Raw genomic sequence first — 21,448 nt, 5'->3', positions numbered from 1 at the left:
TAGAGGGTGGCAAAGTAGGAACCCCCGTGCATGTCAAGGCAAAGGGTGCCTAAGCTAGTGGGGAAAACCAGTGTTAAACATGTTAATTAGAAAGAGGGTTTTTATACTCATTTCCCAACAACACTTGTGGTAAAGAAAGAGAAGGAGAAAAAACACAATGCTGCCATCCCGCTTGTGCAGCAAGCACCTGCTTGTCCAACTGAACTTCTTCCTGGTCTTCGCTCCTCTTCAGTGCCCCCCCCCATGTAGGAGGGACCCTCATGAACAGAATTTGAAGGTGGCATGGAGAGAGAAGAGGAAGTCTCATTCTGTGTGTGCTGCATTATTATTTTCCCATTTGATACTGGCTTAACGTGTTCATGGAAAATCCAATAAATTAAGGGGTGGGGAGACAAGGAAACGTTAACACTGGATTAAATTTGGGAGTGGGTTGGGGAATATGGGACATTATTTTGAAGAAGAAGATGCTTTGTAGACACTGCTCAAACACTGCATACATGAGAACATCGTTTCGACAATAAACTGCCTTGTGAAGGCATCCTCAGAAGAAAAGACTTTGGAGTAAACATATAGAGCAGGGGTCCCCAGACTTACCGGCGTTTGGGCCGGTTCCCACCGCGCCGATCGCGCGGCGGGCTGGAGGGCGGGGGAGCACACGCCCGTGCGCATGCGCACAGGCGCTTACTGGCGCGGCAGCGCGCTTCCAGGGGGGAAAGCGCCGAAAATCCGTTGTGCGCATGCGTATGGGCCTCCCCGACCCGGAAGTTCACCAGCACAAAGGATTTTCGGCGCTTTTTTCCCGACCCGGAAGAGCGCTGCCGCGCTGCGCGCCGTAAGAGCGGGCGGTGGCGGCGGGGGTCTCCGCGGGCCGGGTTGGCAGGCCAATTGGGCCGCATCCGGCCCCCGGGCCGTAGTCTGGGGACCCCTGATATAGAGGATTACAATGCAAATAAGCAAATTTCCTCAACCGAGGCCTGTAGACAACCCTTCTCCAGATAATAATATCTGAAAATTCTATGTTTCTCAAGCAACCCTCAAGAAGATGAGATTTAGCAGCCAGTGTGTCTAAGAAGTGATCCAGGTTTTTGATTTTTTACATTATTTCATGCATGGAACCCAATCATCCATGGACTAAACCAATATCTCAGACCAGGTTCAAAGCATTTCAAGTGCAAGTCCTTAGCTATTATGCTTTGCATCACAATGGGTTTTTCTTTCTCCCCCCACCCCCTGCCTTTGGTTCCTTTCCTTTTAGATTTCAAGGTGCAGCTCTCCCACATCAAAAGTCCACACAACCAACCCACTGCAGTAGAGTGTGCTGTGAAGTTGCTGGAGGATATCAATCATTTATGTTGTATAAAGCCAATAGCGCCTTATGTATTATGAATCTCTTGCACACACGAAAAGCAGGGGTGGCAGTGAAAGGGGGGGAGGGTGTAATACAAAATGCTGACAGCTTCTATTCCAATCACTCTGCCAGCTGACACTGTAATGTGTGCGTGGGTGTGCCTGCCAATTTATCACCAATTTGAGGCAGCTAAAACATTGCAAAAGTTTGCCTGAAGAATGGAGAGCTGAGAAGGACACATTTGAGAGAAAATGTGTTCCTTGGCCCGCCTTTTTCCACTGTGCCCTCACAATGTTTAATCTCGACTCTCACCACTCCAGTCTCACAGAGTACGGCTATTCTCCTCCTCTCATTCCCATTATACCACATTTCTGATCAATTAGCCAAGGGATGAGGGAGCCCATGGTCCTTGTGGCATTGCTGGGCCTCCCACTCCCATCAGCCCATGCAGGCATGGCCAATGGGTCAGAGATAATGGGCAACATCCAGCAACGTCAAGGGAACAGGCTCTTCCTCCAATTGCACAAGTTCTGTGTGCTGAATCTGTATACCTGGGGTATAAAAGCCTACAGAGAAACATAAGCAGACATGGGAGTAGCTGCCCCCCTAGATCAAGTAAAACAATAGAAATACTTAACTTACTGACCAATCACATCAGTTCTAATCCAACAAAAGTCCTGGCTACGCCCATGAAAGCAGAGGTAGCAAAGCCTTGAGGGAAAGCATAGCACTGATGCTGAAGAACAAAAAGGCAAATGGGTGAGAGCACCTGAAGCCTCCCCACACTCACAACTTATCCCCCTGTAGCATCCTCCTCCCCTGCCCCGTTGACCTACAAAGCACTTCTCCTCAAAAAGGTTCACCTCTGGGTATCAGAGACCAGCTAGGAGCAAAGTGACATCAGGAAAAAGGCCTCATTACCTATCAACCCACCCAGTTTCCTCATCCCCTGGTTAGCTTATACATCGTTGTCTACATGTTATCTGACCCAAACATTCCCTGCCCACTCATGGTGCCAATGACAACTTCTGCTTGATGGTGGAACATCACATTCATGGAAGGGGCTTTTCACTTTGGACAGCAGCACAGAAGAGAAGGATTAGATCTGGCCAACACCCTGTGGTCCACCCTCTGCAGCCACTATTTTAAGAGGAAGGCACAGGTGTGTGAAATATAGCCGCACCCTCCATATATAATCTGCTTTGGGCTTGTGAGTGAAGCAAAGCAAAGGTGGCATGTAGCCAACAGGATCAGATTCTTCCCAACCAGGTGCCCTCCACATGTTTTGGACTGAAGCAGCCAGTGGTCAGGAAGAATGCTGGAGGGTACTTGTTTGGGGAAGGCTGTTCTCGATTATCAGACTAGCAAATAAGCCTGACCTACAAAAGCCTGACCTAAGGAAAGTGATTAAGATAGAGAGGGTTTCATATAACCCTCTATAGAAAAGCCCCAGAAGCCACACCTCTCCCCATACTGTCCATATATTTAGTCCACATATTCAAGACCCACTGTAGGGCTTGAATCCACACTCTAGATGCAGTAACAAAAATACACCCAGGTCTTCAAATTAAAAATATCCAGAGCAAACAGAAACAGCTTGGGCTGTGTGCCCTGGACTTCCAGATGTTGCTGAACTACAACTCCCATGATCCTTTTCCATTGGCTATGGGAGATCTAATCCCACAACATCTAGAGCAGGGTTTCCCAACCTTGGGTCTCCAGCTGTTTTTCGACTACAACTCCCATCAACCCTAGCTAACAGGACCAGTGGTCAGGGATGATGGGAGTTGTAGTCCAAAAACAGCTGGAGACCCAAGGTTGGGAAACACTGATCTAGAGGACCAAAGTCCTGCTCTACACATATGTTTCTATGTCAAAAGTACCTGGCCTTCCTGCCGATTCACCAAATTTCTATTTATCTACCACTATGAAAATAAAATAGGAATCTATGAACAAGAAAGGAAAATTTACATGCAGCAAAGCAGCCACAAATCAAAGCTTTGGAATAAAAATCAAGAAAAATGAAGCATCTGGTAGAGTTAGAAAAAAGTCTAAAGCACAGTTCCTATAAGTAATGTTCAGTAGTTTTAAAAGACTGTTGGACTCATTTCTGCAAGAGCAATGAAGAGGCTATGATTTATGACTGTTAGTCACCCCTTGATTATGAAAGCTGCCTTTCCCTCTGCTGATTATTTCTGTTTCATACCGGAATATCAGTGCTCATAACCAGAAATGGACACAGTCAAAGAACATCTAAATAGAAAATGGGACAAGATCCACCAGAACTGTGCTAGGTTATTGCAGCTTTCCTATGGAACGGAATTTCACCTGCCAAGCAGATTGTCCAGTTGGCTGCTTTGTTACATTAATAAATAAACACTGTCTTCAGTTTGTTTATTTAGATAAATTTATAGCTGCTCTTTAGTAAAATCTTCCAGAGGGAGATACAGCATAAAAATATATAATACGGTACTTAATACAACAAAACATACTGAAAACTCAACCCACGACGACAGCAACTCAAATTTACATCACAGCATTGCGAATTGAAGTGTTGTGTGGTTAGGGGGGGAAACAGCTGTAGTATCAAACTGCCTCATTTCACAAAAACAAATATGATTAATAGTGTGATTCTACAGTAATTCCTTAAGTAGAAGCTCTTCACTGAAAAGACTATATAAAAGAGTGGGTAAGAGGGACTTTTGAAAGCTATTTCCCTTTAACTATGGCTATTTTCAGCTGGTGTTTCCAGTTCATTGGAACTCAGCATCACTACATTAAAGACAGTTATCTCTGGCAGCTGTATGACCAACACTATCAGAGCCCATGCTTTGTGCACATAAGTGTGGTACTGTCTGTTGAGCGTAGGGGGCTTATACCATAGTTTATTGGCCCATAGATGGTCTTCATGGGTTTAAATATTACAGACCTGCTGGTCTATGCACCCTTTCTTCCAACCTGGAATTATTTATCCACAGAGAAAAAATATCTTGCCTGAAGTGGCCTTTAAAGAAAGCATTTGACACAGTACATTGACTGAAGAAGGGTGTGGTGGTGAATACATCAGCTTCCCGAGGGTTTGCAATGCTGCTATTATTATTATTATTATTATTATTATTATTATTATTATTATTATTATTAAAGAATCTGAGAAAGGTAGATGAATGGGCTGAATCAGCAAATATGGATCTCAAAAGGTGCTGCGGCTCACCTTGTTAACTCAACCAATCCTGCATTTTTAACACTGATCCTTTTAGATCTCTTTCAATGCACTTCCTTTAATCACTCTCGCACAAGCCCTGCATCAATCTCCCTCTCAGCTGCAAGCAATTTCCTCCCGTCTTTCCTCCCTGTTGAATAAAGCTTCTTATAAAGGAGGGGACATTATCGCCAAGTGCCCTTCCAACATCTGAGACTTAAGCCCCTCCCCACATCTGTTGTGCAGCATAAATGCTGACCGTGCTACATGTACAGCTGGTTGGAGGGGGTGGGGGCGAGGAGAGAATGCACAATCCTCGAAGATACCAAATCCCTTTTAAAACAGAAAAAAACGGGAGCCAAAGACTAGTGGCACATCACAACCAGCCTCTTCACTTTTGCTTAGTGTCAGCTTAGCAGTGAATTGTTTAAAAGACTCATTACATTTACTGCCATCCAGCTCCATGCAGTAACACAAGGAAAGGGATATAATCACAGCAATAGAGCTCACACTTTGAAAAAAAAATGGGTTCCTTGCCATTTCAGCACCGCTTCACGTGTTACAGAAATTATGTACTTATGTACTATTGGTTTTCCTCTTAACATGGAAGCTATATTATACCAAGTCAGTCCAGTGCACCATCTAACTCAGCGTCATCTCTGACTGGCAGGTGCTCCCCAGGTTTTCACCAACAGGTCTCTCCTAGTCCTTCCTACCCAGAATTGAACCTGAAACCTTCTGCATGCAAAGCAGATGCTCTACCACTGACTCATCAGGCTTAAATCCAAACCACCAACACCATCCCTCCACTTCTTAACTGAATCTGGGAATTTCTCCGTGCTGGAATTAAGAAGTTCACTTAGAACAGCCACAGTTTTTGTTAGAAAATATGCTTTGATAAATCATATCTGACATTTAAGAACCATTTTTTATGTGAAAACTGTAGTTAGTATAGAAAGGACCCACAGAGCCTTAAGGTATTATTATCATGCCGCTTCTCTCACTTCAGTTCGCACAAGTTGTGCCACAGTTAAATGCAAGCAAGCATGGTAAGGATCTCTAAAATTGACTTTGGGGCATGGCAGAGTTTGAATGTTCTGTCCAAAGCAATAAAATTTCCTATAGCTGTTTGTCATATCCCCACCTTGGCATCTGTCATTTTGATTTCCAGGCTGCACCCATTTTAATATTGTACACAATTTTACTTGTCATGTCACTGCTAAACAGAAGGCCCCACAGGCAAGTAATACTGAACAACGGATAGATTGTTTTACTTACATACACCACACAAATCTCCTCCTCCTGGTTGGTATTTCAGCAACGTCTACAAGGAGCTTTCTGTCTCTTGTAAGAAAACGAAAAGGGAGGGGGTCCTCACCTTGGAGAGTTTGCACAAAATTCAACTCTAAATGCATGCCAAAATCATTCTAAAGCATCATGGGAAATGCTCAGCAACAGGTGGCTTCCCCGCAGAGAGTTCCTGTGCTAAGCAACCAGCACGAATCATCTTTCAGTAGTGCATTAGCACTGACCACCTGGACACTCATTAGTGAATAAAAACATCCATATGCTTGCAATATTGGAGGCACAGATACCACTATAGTGTGTGGAGTAGCTTTCCACCTTCTTAATATTATTATTTGAATTTCTATTCCGCCCTATACCCAGAAATTGCAGGGCGGTTCACAGATCAATCATCAAAACTGATAGCATTGCAAATAAGCTGGTGCCACTTCGAATCATGCATTCAATAAATCAAGCAAACAAAATGAGTTTGCATAGGCAATTTGCATGCATTTCATGCAGAGGGGAAGAAGGCAATGAGAGAGAAAAAGCAAGAACGATTTAATTCCTGTAGATGGACGTTACCATGCAACTGCTCAGAATTTGAAGTCGTCAGAAACTTGGTATCAAAAGATTCAGCAATGTTAAAGGCTTTGGCTTTAAAAATAAGGATGTCAGCTTACCCTCCTCACCCTTTATAGTTTATACAAATGGCTATGAATCCCCCAGAGCGCCAACTTCAGGTTCAATTTGAAATTTTACAGTCATCTCACACCCTATGTTTTAAGGCACCACTAAAAAAATTGTAAAGGATGAATGTAAGAAGATGTGTACTGAACAGGTACACTGAGAGCACTGTAACAGGCTTGCCTATTATTATGTGTGAAATGTCCCTATGCAGTTCAGGTACTGCAAGGAAGAATTTGCATGATCATAGAAGAATACAGTTTGCTCTCTCCTAACTAAGCAGAAACAAGCCCTCTGTGTCTTTAACAATGAGCAACTATGAATCAATGGACTCACACTGTAGAAACGAGGAAGTTAACTTTGCAACCTGAATAACCATTCCTACTTACTTGAATAGTTACTTGTTCTACACTATCAAGCCCACACACGTTTTGCATCTAAAGTGGACACAATCACTTCCATTCATTAAAAAAAAAACTGGTTCACCCTGTTAAGGATTGCAAGAACAGTGGAATGATTTTGCATGGCCCGGTTTGTATGTTGCATTAAACCATAGTTAAAAACAAACAATGGTTTCATGTGAACAAGCAGCAAGCTAGCACACACTGCTCAAGAGTTACCACAGCACCCCTTCTCTTGTCCTGCACTATATGGAAGCAAGCCAGAGTCTGACTTACGGTGAGAGGGGGAGGGGGATGCTGGAAACGAACAAACCACAAGCCCCGATTCAGACGTCAAGCCAAACTTTGTGGTATGCAACTGGACCTATGTTTCCACCTTTTCATAAAGGCCCTATTAAGTAAGTAAAGGTAAAGAGACCCCTGACCATTAGCTCCAGTCGCGGACGACTTTGGGGTTGCAGTGCTCATCTCACTTTACTGGCCGAGGGAGCCGGCACACAGCTTCCGGGTCATGTGGCCAGCATGACAAAGCCGCTTCTGGCAAACCAGAGCAGCGCACAGAAACGTCGTTTACCTTCCTGCTGGAGCGGTACCTATTTATCTACTTGCACTTTAACATGCTTTCGAACTGCTAGGTTGGCAGGAGCAGGGACTGAAGTAGATCATGGTTATTTCCACATTAGCATGTAGAGTAGTGGCTGAGAAAAATAGTGACTAGTTGAAGGCCACAGACTGAGATAAAATGGAGCATAGGCCTCAAAATTCCAAGAGCAGCACTGTCTTGTACCAATTTAGCACAGTCTGTAAAAATGGTTCGTCTCCATGTCCCCCCCCCACGCTTTTTTCACACAGGGGTTTCTGGTCCTCTTCCCAAGTTCCAAGCAGAACATAATAGAGCCTGTTGCAGCACAGCCATGCCACCAGAGGCTTTATAGGTCAGCTTGAAAAGGCTCCTACTTAATTTAGCTCTCAAGGTCATTAGTTCAATCTGGAGTACGGCAGCAGGAACCACCACATAAGCTACGAAGTAAACTGTGTTTGCACATTTAAGCAAACAAACATAACAAGCTACACACCCTAAATTTGTACATCTGGTTCAAGTGAAGGCGAGGGACGGCCACCAAGATGAAACCCTTTGCAGCTGCAATTGGAAAGATGGGAGGTGAAGGGAATAGGAAACAGGCCTGCTCAGTGTAACTTATGTTTGAAGGGGCTGCAGAGACCTGGAGTTGGGGGGGGGGGGTAAAGGCAGCAAGATCCAACTATTTACACTACTTTCAGTAAGATTTGAAGGCGGCATGTACCAGGTCAGATCACTGGACTATGTACCTCAGCATTTTCCGGTTGCAGTGGCTCTCTAGGCAGGAGTCTCTCCCAGTTTATCACCTGGAGGTGATGGGGACTTTTTGCAATGCAGTCCAACAGCAATGGACAGTAAAACCACCTGGGAGGGGGTCCATCAAGCATAGGAACGTAAGTACATTGTCAGATCATTGGGTGGTTAGTCTACCTAGTCCAATATTACCTACACTCACTGGCAGTGGCTGTCCAGGGTTTCAGGCAGGGTTCTCTTGCAGGCCTACCTGAAATGGAAAATCAGTACTCCAGGAGCAGGCTGCTCAAATGGCCAAGGGAAGCCCACCGTCGGCTCCGCCCCCTGGCACAGTCTGCATCCCCATTTGCCAAAGCAGAGTGCACGCTATCAGGAAGGGCACTGAAGTTCAAGCTCCCTCGTCAGGGCCCCAGTGAAGGTTGGGGAGGGAGCTGAGCAGCAACCAGCATATAGGAACGCCTAGGCCAGGGGTCCCCAAACTAGGGGGCCGAATGCGGCCCCATCACCTTCTAAATCCAGCCCGCGGACGGTCCGGGAATCAGCATGTTTTTACACAAGTAGAATGTGTCCTTTTATTTAAAATGCATCTCTGGGTTATTTGTGGGGCCTGCCTGGTGTTTTTACCTGAGTAGAATGTGTCCTTTTATTTAAAATGCATCTCTGGGTTATTTGTGGGGCATAGGAATTCGTTCATATTTCCCCCCCAAAATATAGTCCGGCCCCCCACAAGGTCTGAGGGACAGTGAACCGGCCCCCTGCTGGAAAAGTTTGCTGACCCCTGGCCTAGGCTCTCACCACACTCAGCAGGAGCCAGGGTGCTCCTCAGTGTTGCAAATTGGCTCCCCCCACCCTCCAGCAACCATTGCACAGGAACCCCCTGACTCTTGCCAAACATGGAGGAAGCCAGGGCATATCTCAGAGTGTTGCTGCTCTCTTGGCTTCTCCACCTGGGGTGAGGGAAGATGACTGGCAACACAGCACATTGAAAGACCTCCCTCTCAGCAGCAGAAGTGGTGGGGCGAGCGGAGTGCTGCATCTTGCACTTCTGCCGCCTGAAGAGGGCACTTCAACTAGCTCTGGCTTTAGCACTAAGGTATACTCCTAACCTTTACCTTTACCTTTTTTCTACCCCTTCCCTGAGAGCGATAACCTCTCGTTTCTTTTAACTTGATGCAACTGCAAAACAAAACAAAGAAACAAGGAAGCTGACAAGTACAGTCGTACCTCGGAAGTCGAACGGAATCCATTCCGGAAGTCCGTTCGACTTCCAAAACATTCGGAAACCAAGGCGCGGCTTCCGATTGGCTGCAGGAAGCTTCTGAAGTCAATCGGAAGCCACAGAAACCATAACAGACATTCGGGTTCCAAAGAACATTCGCAAACCAGAACACTCACTTCCGGGTTTGTGGCATTCGAGAGCCAAAACATTCGAGTCGCAAGGCGTTTGTCAACTATGGTACGACTGTACCTAGCAGATCACAATATTCTACTGCAAGTCTGTTTTTTTATTTGGTGTCCCATAAGTTGCAGAGTAGCATCAGCTTAAATGTAAGAAAGCACACACTCAATAACAGCTCTGGACACATGGAGAGGCAGCTGTTTCATTTGTGCCCTCTGGCTTTGTGGTGAACCAAATGGCGCATGTGCGCACACACAATTGAGAGATACTTGTTGGGAATGAGGTTTTGCTAATCCAACTGCAGAACCAGAAGCTGTCATCTCCCATTGTCTACATGACCAGGTGACACTATTCTTAACCAAAGGGGTTTCAATACTGCATGCACAACGCATGCGCCACTAGCACTCTGGCCTCACATTTCTTCTGCCACAAAGATAACCAGGAATTCATGAAGGTGGCTTGTCATTTCAAGAACAGGAATGAGAAGGTGTTATGGTGGGGCGGTTCATTAGTCCCACGATGCATGGTACTTATTGAGGAAGAAGAACCGTAACCATAATGGTGGGGAATGGTATGAAAGTAGCTCCTTAAACCAGGGTTATAGTAACAAGAATGGAATGCCTACCTGCCATTTTGGGGCCAGACAGCTTGAAAGTTGTATTTTTCAATACAACTTTTTGTGTCTGAAATTCATTCTGATTGTACAGATAAAACCCTCCCAGCTCAATAATGGAGCAATGCTGCCTATAAAGTTCAAATGGAGGTGCTATTTCCAGGGAACCATACCATTTCTAGATTTACTTTTTGAAAAGGACACCTCCTTGGGGTTTTATTATATCCTGTTGAAAAAAATAGAGGTTACTTCATAAAAGACAACTAGGGAAGTGAACAGCCCTGCCTCCTTTACACTTCAGAGAGAGCAAAGGGGCCCATATTATTGGTACATATCACTGCTGAAACACAGCTATTGTTAATGGTTAAAGAAAAAAAGAGGCCCCAGAGTTTATTTCCAGACAGATGTAATCCAACACTGGAGCACATACATTCAGACCACAGTGGTTGGAAATAGCTTCATGTAAATGCCCTTACTTCTACGGCTCTGCTAGAAAACGGCTTCGCTGTCTCCCTTCGCAGGAGCAACGCACCGAGGAGCTAAACAAGTTGCTTGGCAGCTGCACGTCCCTGACAGGTCTCTGCTCTGATCCCAAAACAGCTTTACACACATTCATTTTCCTAACAGTCAGCTTTTTGCCATTTGCAAAATATCGCTGAGGAAGCTTTGATCAAACATACACAGAACACTGGAAGAATCCATGAGACACGGGGTGGGGGGGGGGGAGGGGGAGAGAGAATGTGGCCATCGTAAGTTTTGAATTAACTTCCTAAAATGTAAAAAACATATGCAAGCTGAAACCAGTTAGCTCCTGAAGCCGTGGTTCAGCTGGATTTAATGACAGTTCTCACGCTAATCTCCACGAAGATAGGATGTGATCTGGGTCAACAGATACATATTTCCACACCAAAGAGAAATTGTGCATCAGGGTGACATTATTCAGATTCTTTTTCAAACAAAGCCAACAGACCTCCTTCATTCCAGTTCAAGAGAACAGGAGTGTCCCTGCTGGATCAGACCAAAGGCCCATCTAGTCTAGCATCCCATTTCCCAAAGTAGCCAACCAGATGGCTGTGGGAAGCCCACCTTTTCTGTTGTTGTTCTCCAGTAACTGTTTTCAGTACTGTATTCAGTATGGTGCCTCTAATCTTGGAGGTAGCATCTAGCTGTCAAGACCTAGTCATTGGCTTTGTACACATTGCAGGCTTACAACACAACTAGGTCATTCTTTTTCTCAGTTTAGATCAAGGTGGCTTGGGGGGAAATGCATCAAAACCTAGTATTTCATAAGAACTGACAAGATAGATATGGACTGTGGCTAATGTTATGTGCACACATCCCAAACCAACAGTGGGAGCACACTGTATGCAGAGTAAACTGGAGTGTGTACCGAGCCATTGATCTTTTATTTGCTTGGAAGTGCAGGTATTTGGCACCTCCCCCAAATAAAACCCACAACCCTTCCTAAAAAGAAATCACATTGTAATCTGGCTCCCACAGACTCCTGATTCTGCACCGCAGATGTCCAATCCAGACACACAGAAGGAAAAAATCTGCCACTGTATGGGAAGGATTCCCCACCACTTACACACACACACACACACACACACAGAGAGAGAGAGAGAGAGAGAGAGAGAGAGAGAGAGAGAGAGAGAGAGAGTCCAAAGCTTCAGAGCATGACTGCAAGGCTGCACCCAAACCAGAAGACTAGAAGAAGTCTTGAGATGTGTTGGCTGGGGTAAATAGAAACTACATGCCTGATGTGGGATGAACTTAACACTGATATGGAACCTTGAATTGGGCAGCTCAGTGGTAGAGAAACTGCCTTGCATGCAGAAGGTCGCAGGTCCCAGCCCTGGGTATGGGAGAGATCCCTTGAAGAGCTGCTGCCAGTGTTGACAATACTGAGCAAGAGGGACCATTGATCTGACTCTGTATAAAGCATCTTCCTACATTCCTAGAAGAGCACTCTGGCTCCACTATTGCTTCCATCTGCTATGCAGATGGGAGGGAAACCAGCGTGGAATGAAATAATGGTGGCAGCCGTTTCCTGAAGGAACCCCATGCTGCCATTGCCCCCAGATGGAACGTCAAAAGGTCAAACGCTTTCCAAAAGAAAAACACAGATACGGAACAAAGGCTAAGTCAGAGCTTGAGCTGGTTTCATTATTTTGAATTTGGATCTTATAGACAAGCACACCCTCCTTTCACTAAGATATGAAAAGCTATACAGGAGGAAATGAGCTCCACCAGCCTATTCCTGAATCTCAGCATTTATAAAATGCAATAAAACTATTATATAACCCTTACAAAGAGAGAAAGTCACTGCTTGATCTAGGAACACACTGCATTAGAACCTTGGATTTCTCCATGGATTCCTACAGGCAAAGTTCACCTTCCTCCATGGGGACATGTCAAAGCAAGTGTTATTCCACACTTTCCATTGTATTTTCCCATCACTTTCCTTATTGTAAAAATACACATATTTGGGCGAAGCAGGTTTGTTATGCAACCTGAATTCGCCAGAGTGCGACTGAATCCTACCCAAAAATGGCAACAGTTTAGAAGTCACCTGGGTCTCCCTTCTCCGTTTTTCAGCCACCCATTGTATTCTCCCTCCCTCCCATCTGGATGTCAGGATTTTTTATGCAAGTCAGTCAACATTCCAAGGCCACCCAGGCCATGTTGGTTTGGGTTTTTGGGGGGGGGCTCCTCTTTGCTAAATTTCCACCCCTTAAGTTGTTAGTATCATGGCCAACCTTGGGGTTGTTCTTGAATCTGCTGATACATCTTTCCTGGGCTATTTCACCTAAATTTGTTCAAGCACATGAAGGCTTGAAATGGAAATAGAGGTTCCAGTCTGTAGTATTTCACGCTTTGGGTTATTTGTCAACAGCTCTGCTACACTTTATTGAAAGAGAGGTGATGAAACATAGCCTGCCCAAACCAGGTGTCAATCATCAGTAATTGCGAAATAAAATTAAAGGCCTGTGTACCCTCGTGGTTTGATCCCTTCCCACTTAAAAAAAGTCCAATTATCTGGACTTTGCGGGATGTCGGGCATCATGTGGTCAGTCACATTAGCATCATGCTTTCCCCTCACCCAAGCAATCCAGCTACACAAACATTACTAGAGCTCTGCATGATCCAGACCAGCAACCACAGCCTAGCCAATATGGTGCCCTCCAGATTCTGTTTGCCTACATTTTCCATTGGCCACAGCCAGCATGGCTAATGGTTAGGAATGGTGACAGTTGCAGTCCAGTAACATGTGGAGGTGGCCACATGGGCTACCCTGACTTAACATAAAAAATAGGCTCAAGTTTCACTTGATCACCTTAAACTCAACACACAAGGGTTCTGTTTACAGGTCTATGGCCGCTGCTTGCATTTTTCAGCTCTTTCCTTTGGGGGAAAGCTGCTAAAGCCATCTTAACTTAAAGAAGAGAGTGTAGCAGTGAGAGGGAACATACAAAAACGAGGCCTGGAAATACATAGCACAGCACAGGGAAAGGGAGGGGGCTGCATTTTGTTGTGCATGCATTTTCCAGTACTCATTCTGCAAGGTCTCCTTGCATATTCTGATTTCCAGAGAACAGGTACTTCCTAGGCAAAAGAAACCCATCCACCTCCTTGACATTTTATAAACAGATTCCATTCATAAATCTTTCCTCCTCTCCTAACTGCTTCTGAACACTGAACACCAGAGTAATGGGATCTGCTCTTCTCCCAGCGCAGAAGTGCTCAGGCACAAAATATCCCCCCTCCCCCCCAGAGCTAAGCACTTCAAAAATAACATGCTCCAGCCCTCTGGGCTCTCTCCCCCCCCCCACCCAAACCCTATGCAGCTCTGTCCTAGGGTGTCTGGAAATTTACAACAGTGTTTACACTTCACTTGCCTGCACCAAGGAGCATCAGGTTGCTCCTCTCAACAAACCAAGGCCCTGGGAGCCAAAATAAAGCCAGCTCAAAAGAGAAGCACACCCAATGGTTGCCAACAAACCTTAAGGCAACAACAGGTGATGGCACACACCAGGGAGTTTCCCTTCTTCTTTTAAACCTCCTAGAAACAGTAACCAGCAAAGCAAGCAAACCCAGAAGCCTCTGGGCCTGCAGCTCCAAAGTGTTTTTCATCCAGAGGAAACACATGGAAGAATATGTACTGGATTTTTTCCATGTGGTATTCCTTCACAGAGGAACCTCACTAAGCTCAAATGGACTATTGTCCCAGAAGAAATTTTGAAGCCAAGCCTGTGGAGCTCACCTATCTCTTCTGTGGTTGACGGTGACCACCCAAGTCTTACTTTTGGAGATTATGCCAAAGACAAGTAAGACTCTTACACAAGTAAGAGTCACTTGTGTGTCTTTCCACACTTCACAATAATATACAAGTTACTTGTCAGCCTTGCCATGAAGGTTGGGGCAGGGGGCAACAGCATATGAAACTACTTCAAATAGAGTAAGACTCTTGATCCAACAAGCTCAGAACTGTCTACCTCAGAGTCTCCCAAGGTCTTCCAGATATTGTTGAACTCTTAATTCTCATTAGGCCCAGCTAGTACTTGGGCAAGGTTAGAGATGTAGTCCAGCATCATCAGCGGTTAGCCACTCTGGTCCACAGTAACCAGACGGGAGTCTTTTCCAGGACTACCTCCAAGTTCTGACAGAGTCTGAACCTGGGACCTTCTCCATGTGCAAAGCACACACCTCTGAGGGGACAACTCTGTTCCTCTGCCTTACTTTTCCATGTTGAAACTTACTCTATGCACTGCTTGCAATGGTTTTTTGCGAAAACAACCCACTGCTCTGAAACAAGATGTGAGCAAAATTTTTGAATAATCATAGCTTCATTTACTTTTCAAAATGTTCACCTGGATCCAAGGCCTCAGATATTTCAGTGCCTGTACTTTTGCACACCACAAGATTCCAAGTTGTTGTTTTTTATCTTCATTCCTACACACATACCATATATGCCTCATTATTCTCACAAGTGTTTGGGGCAGGATTTCTGAAGGTAGTTTTACACACACACAAGGTTAAAATAGTATGAGAATGCAAATATTACAAGGCACACAGCATTGTGATTTCTTTTTTTAAGTGTTATACAGCCAAGTTTATAAGAAAAATCACCACAAGAAACATTACCATCTTGGCTGTTCCTTAGCCAGGCCCAGTTCACTGAGCCTAAGCTTCTACAGCCGCTCAGCATGAACCACCATTCACAGGACTAGCAGCAATGGCAGCAGATACCTTCTATGCTTATGATAATATTTTATTCTGTTGCTAATTATGCTGTTTTATATGTGCATTTTATATTTGACTTCCTTTATTAATGTTTTCTTTTGAAATACATAAAGAACTTTTTGTTAACTTTGTTGCGTTAAATATGCATTTTGTAGTTGACCTCCTTTTGCAACGTTTTACTTTGAAAACTTTAAGATAATATTTTGGTTTCCTGTTAATTATGTTGCTCTGAATGTATACTTTATATTTGACTTTCTTCAGCAATGTTTTATTCTGGGTTGTTTTATTCGATGTTTTAATGTGGGTTATAATATTTTTCTTAAAACTAGAAAGTGGTATAGAAATTAAATGAATAAACAATAGTCACTTTTGGCAACCTGTTTATTGAGCATTCATCCTGATTTGTTTGCAAGAAGATTAGACAATGTTGGCTATTTAATGAACACTCATTCCGATTTGTTTGAGTGGCGGTTAGAGATGATGTTGCATCAAAGGAAGTGCTATCCCAAACTTTCAAGTGCATTTCCCCTTCACTTACCAAAGTCTGAGCTTTTGTGAAAGTGGGTCTGTTGCGAAAGCCTTCACAATCGACTATACTTACACAACCTTAATTTGAATCCCACCTGAAAATAGTTACAGTCTGAAAGTGCCCAAAGTGTCTACCAATCTACAAAAACATTAGGTGTAGGCTGGGGACATTCTAATTATATATGTTTTAGAAAGGAACTTTTAGTAGAAAATAAGATCTTTAATTAAAAAGGCAATTAACTAGAAGAACAATCCCTAAAGATAGTCCTTTTGAACTAATCTGAGATTATGAGGCATGCCACTTTCAAGTCTACACTTGTCTATTGTTTTAGATCCCACATGCAAACACAGGAAAGAAACCTATCCCAACTATTCTAAAAAATTACATACTTAATGATATTCAGTAGCTATTAAGACTCCACGTGGGAGGACTGCTGTCATTTTACTACTCATGCAGAAGAGATAGTTTTATTGGGGGCAGCTTCTCTCATCCTTTTTGCAATGGTGTGTAGTGTTGCATCTAACAAAATGTTCCCTGCTTCACAGCTATTTAAGGCACAAGGATCAGTACTGTATAGTATTGCATCTGGCAGTCTCACTTCAATAGTTATGATGCACAAGAAGACTGTATAAGCCACCTTTCAACAAACATTCTCAAAGCAAAGTACAATAAAAAAAGTCATAAACAAAGAACCACAAAATTTATCAAGTAACTGGGACAACAGAAATAAGTGATATGATTCAGGTAATAACATCATACACGTTTACCTGGGATTAATTCTCATTGGTTGATGTAACAGGGTTTATTTTTTAGTAGATTACATTGTCTCTTAAAAGCAAGCACCTGTTTGAACAGCCAAAGGCATACAGGACTACCACAAGCATTATAATAAATTACATTCATTCTGACAGTCAAACCAGATCTTGACTGGGACCTTTCCCTCCGTGCTATAAGTCACCCCTGCTCACAGCCGATATTTTCTCCTAGGAGTCAAACCTAATAGCACACATGGCTCAATCCACAACCTCACTAATAAAAGAAAAAAGACCCCCAAATATTCCAATCACAGAACTCATGTCACTTTAAAGTGCTGTGGTACCTTGGTTCTCAAACGTCTTGGTTCCCAAACTCTGAAAACCTGGATTTAAGTTTTCCGGTTTTCAAACGTTTTTCGGAAACGGTTGTCGGCTATTGTTTCTCGGGCGCCTGCACCAATCAGAAGCTGCGCCTTGGTTTTCGAACATTTCAGAAGTCAAACGGAAGTCCGGAACAGATTAAGTTTGGCGCTTTTGTTTTTGCTATTTATTTTGTGTTTTTGTTTTTGAGGCTTTTTCGGATAATTTGTTTTTGTGACTGTGTGAAACCTAGTTCAGCTACTGATTGATTGATTGTGTGACTGCGGAAATGGATAAAAGCCATCCAAACAATGACTATCATCAGTGCAGGTAAGAAAAAAAAATTAATTTTATCATCTACATTACTGTCTCATTTATTTTATACTACAGTACATTCATTCTTGCTTTCATTATATGGATCAATGGTCTCGTTAGATAGTAAAATTCATGTTAAAGTGCTGTTTTAGGGGTTGTCTTTAAAAGTCTGGAACGGATTATTCCATTTTGCTTTACTTTCTATGAGAAAGCACAGCTTGGGTTTGGAACGGACTTCTGGAACAGATTAAGTTTAAAAACCAAGGTACCACTGTATGGAGCAATTGGCTCACAATGCCTGTAGAGGCTATGGGTTCAGAAACAAACCCATAGCATTGACTAGACCCTTCTGATAGATATAGTGGCTGGAATGATAGCTGAAACATTTCTTTCAATTTTTATTTTTATTTTGCATAATTTAAGTATGGTGAGTGTTAGACTACAATATGAATGCATTTTAAAATATATATATTCCAAAAAAACCCTATAAAATTGGGCATAGATTGTTTTGCAGGGTAGTTTTCTGCCCCAATAAAATATGAAACTGAAATATATAGACAGTTTTGTGGAGCATTTTTCTACCCCAAAACCAATTCAAATGTGTCTCAGGCTGGCAAAACGTCCCAAAATAACATCATGTGTCTACTGTCAGTCTGCTTCCTTGGGTTGGCTTTTGCTTGAAAACCACATGGATGGGATGGGACTATTTTTTTTTACCCCAATAGGCAAATTGGAAATGGTAAGTGGCTGAAATAGGGAGATAAATTGCTTAATATTGTGTAAGTGACAAAAGGTCCGCTTCTGTGTAAATTATGTAATGAACAGTAGTAACCTCCAGGGTAGATTTCAATCTCATTTTCTTGGAAGGTGGTTGGACTATTTCTAGCCCACTTTCCATAAACAAAAATAACAACAAGTCACAAAGGTGTGTTGTTATCACAATTATTAAAACCTTGCACATATGAATCAACAAAAATAAAACATCAGAAAAACAATACACAAAAAGCAATTGGTAGAATAGTTGTGGGACAACGTCTTGGAGCAAGTTCGGTGTTTCATAATCTAAACTAGAATTTTTAGGTAGTTTCTTCCCCCTTTAAAAAGAAACAAAAACGACTGGCAAGCCATTTGTGGAAAGCAGCCCAGAGCAAATGTCAAATAGTAAAAAAGACACACCCTGGCAAAAAGGACATTTTCAGACGGTATACAACAAGATCATGCTCTTGCATAAGTTATTGCTTCACAGAATACATCGCATTAAGACACCAGAATTGGGGGGGGGGAATGGAACACTGAAGCAGATCACCACACATTTTGCTTTTATTTTTAAAAAAGTGACTGCAGCCAAATTCTATGCCTTTGAGATTAGTACGTACACACACACACACACACACACACACACGCAGCAGTATTCAAACAATACTTTTTTAAAATAATTGAAAAAATAATACACTTCATAACAACTAATATTCTGCTTCACTAAATTAATAAAGATCCCAAAGTATTCACAACAAAACATAGCTCTGAGATTAGTTTCGAAGTATCTGGCATGAAAAAAAGGTCTCCAGCAGTAGGTTAATAATAATAAAAAAATCACCCGATGTTTTGCAATGCTGCCTACCTAGAATGGACGGTTAATTCAAGGAAATGTTTGAATGCTGCATTTGCAGACAGCAGTCAGGAAGGGAGAGAACACAACAGGATGCCAAAACCTCACTCGCTGAACCCTCAATTTTTATGGGATTCTTTGCATTTTTTAATGGGCCAGAGATCTGGAATAGAACCAGAGTAGAAGGCCCTTTTTTCCAAAGTGGAAAACCTTCCTCCTGCCTTTATGCATCACCCATGCCAGCTGCCTCCAGCCCTTTCCTTCACCCTCCCAAAGGCCGTCTACAAAGTGCAGTTTACCGCCAACAGGGACAAACAGCACAGTAAAGGGATTATCGGTGAGGGATTATCCCCGCCTCCCAGTGCTGGAAGAAGATGGAAGCCGAGATCCAGGCTGAGAAGCAGCTCAGGGTTTTAGGAAATGTCTTGTCTTATGGCAATTTGGAGTTGTTTATAAGAATTATAAAGCAGCAGAATACTTGCAATTGTAATGGATTACTTTGTAATACGATGGCCTGGTAGGGTTTCGTTGATTAGAGCTTATAGGAGCGGACAGTTACCTTTACCAAGAAAGGCCTTATAGCTCAGCATCATCTACACCAGGCATCCCCAAACTGCGGCCCTCCAGATGTTTTGGCCTACAACTCCCATGATCCCTAGCTAAGAGGACCAGTGGTCAGGGATGATGTAGTCCAAAACATCTGGAGGGCCAAAGTTTGGGGGTGCCTGATCTACACTGACTGGAAGGCACTACAGGGTTTTAGGCAGTAATCTTTCTCACCCCAGAGAGCTGCCCAGAGGACTCTCAAGGAGAGGGGAGAGGAGAGGAAACCGAGGGAACACTCCACAAGGGAGGGGGTTCGAAGAAGGGTGAGAAGCTGACAACTTTGCAGCCAAGGGGTGACCTAACTGGGCTCCTGAGCCCTGCAGGGGTGCTGCAAAAAGAATGTAGTTGGTCAAGGGAGCTGTGGACTCAAAAAGGTTGAAAACCTCTGGTATAATCTATATCTCCATTTCCTTAATACCACAGGCAAAAAGCCTTAGTGCCAAACAGACCTACACACCACAAAAAAAACCACAAAATTCCATCAAAGATGCAAAATGTGAGGAAACCTAGTCCTTGTCATCATTTTATATTTGGGCTGCAGCGCAACTCTGTGACCACTACAACTATTGTAAATTTGGGGGTCATCAAGCTAGTCGCCAATTAAGGAAGGCCTAGTATTTTAAGTGCACAACTCGCACGTGCAACAAAAGTTTGCAGTGTGGAATGCCCCTGCTCGGTGTTCCAGATAATGGGCACCAGACTAATGATATTCAAAGATAAAGCTTTTAGAAAAAGAAACACATTGAGAACATAGGGTTACAGGCAACCCCAATCTCTGCTGAGCGGTAGCAAGTGTCCAGGGGGCACGGCAGTTGACCAGGGTTTATGTTCCTTAGGAAGGAGGCACAATGTAGATGAGTGTCCCATAAGAGCTCCATATGGCTCCTTTCATAGCTTCAGCAAGCTTGGGTCCAAAGCAGTAGCAAGGCATGGCCCCTGGTGTCTCAGTGCAGCCTCTCCCATCCAGTGCACATGGATTTCTGCCCACTTCCTGCTCCTTCTTCCCAGAACCCCCTGCTCCTAAAACCTCTGTTGTAAAAGGACACCTTTCTTTCCTGTGGTGACATCACATACCCCTATTACCCTGGCAACCTCCCCTCTGGTTCTTCTGTTTCTCTTCACTTCTCAGTTGAGGTAAGGACAGCATCTTCAAGGTCAATTGTTCTTAATGGCCCTGTACTTAGTTCTCCTTGGGTTCTTAACAGCATCGCTATCAGCGATCTCCTGAACAGGAGAACTAGTTCAGTCAGTATTTTTCACTGGCCTGGCAACTTCCCTTTATATTCTGAAAATTGGCTAAATTCTACCTCTTAACTAAATTTAGGATTATGGAGAGTCTGCCCTCCACCACAAATTCATAACCAAATACCGTATCAGGGTTGAAAGGCAGGAAATCCCACAGATGCCAAGTTATTCCACACCTGAGTGCTAACACCATCAAAGTGCAGCGGTTCCATCTTTCACAGCACCTCTAGGTACTGATTTTATGATTCCCTTTCACAGATAAATCCCACCCCTTAACATTGAAGACAAGGAGGTAATACTAATAATCCCCACCCCAAGTGACCACTAGTTTAATCAGTGACAGTGGACATGATTTGTGGCTTAGTGACTTGAGGAACAGTCTTGTTAACTAAAAAACACACACATAGTTTTAACCTCACCGTTGGGGAGAGATTTGTTCCCTCTTTTCAGCACTGGCTCCTGACTGGCTCATAATATTAATGGCAGTGTGGTGCAGGAATTATCTGTTAGTACACTGTTAC

At 43.5% G+C, this 21,448-nt stretch overlaps 1 protein-coding gene across 4 annotated transcripts in view; it reads right to left on the bottom strand.

Moving 5' to 3' along the window:
• MAPKBP1 (mitogen-activated protein kinase binding protein 1) overlaps window positions 1-21,448 on the bottom strand; it is a 139,583-nt gene that overhangs the window by 104,996 nt on the left and 13,139 nt on the right. The window lies entirely within an intron of this gene.

Source organism: Zootoca vivipara, chromosome 1 (assembly GCF_963506605.1).
Source record: "Zootoca vivipara chromosome 1, rZooViv1.1, whole genome shotgun sequence".
Taxonomy (NCBI): domain Eukaryota; kingdom Metazoa; phylum Chordata; class Lepidosauria; order Squamata; family Lacertidae; genus Zootoca; species Zootoca vivipara.
This window is presented reverse-complemented; position numbering and strand designations above follow the sequence as displayed.